Source organism: Gavialis gangeticus, unplaced genomic scaffold (assembly GCF_001723915.1).
Source record: "Gavialis gangeticus isolate Ggan-Ray unplaced genomic scaffold, GavGan_comp1, whole genome shotgun sequence".
NCBI lineage: Eukaryota > Metazoa > Chordata > Crocodylia > Gavialidae > Gavialis > Gavialis gangeticus.
The window spans coordinates 8,533,175-8,533,577 of record NW_017729011.1 but is presented as its reverse complement, the minus strand read 5'-3'; the positions used below and the strand labels follow the sequence as shown (position 1 = coordinate 8,533,577).

Sequence of the window (403 nt, the reverse complement as noted above, 5' to 3'; positions counted from 1 at the left end):
GAGAAGCATCTATGGATGCAAGCCAGCATTTTGGTCGCTTTACTAGCCGCAGCATCACATTGCAGGCTCATGTTCATCTTGTGGTCAATGATGACCCCAAGTCTCTTTCTTCCGTAGTGCTAGCCAGCGTAGCACTGCCAAGCCTATAAGGATGCTGCAGATTTTTCCTCCCAAGGTGGAGAACCTGGCATGTTAAACACCATCAGGTTCTCATCCACCCATTTCATAAGCCTGTCCAGGTCAGCCTGAATCACCCTCCTGCCTTCAGGTGTGGATGCTCTGCCCCAAAGTTTGGTGTCATCGGCGAACTTGGCCAGTCCGTTTCTGACTCCAATGTCCGCATCATTAATGAAGATGTTGAACAATATGGGTCCAAGGACAGAGCCTTGGGGGACCCCACTGG

General features: G+C 50.9%; 1 protein-coding gene and 1 long non-coding RNA gene across 5 annotated transcripts in view; both read right to left on the bottom strand.

Moving 5' to 3' along the window:
* The window catches only part of STXBP1 (syntaxin binding protein 1), a 101,527-nt gene that overhangs the window by 7,266 nt on the left and 93,858 nt on the right, over positions 1–403 (bottom strand). The window lies entirely within an intron of this gene.
* Positions 1–403, bottom strand: part of LOC109292869 — a 5,926-nt gene that overhangs the window by 2,399 nt on the left and 3,124 nt on the right. The window lies entirely within an intron of this gene.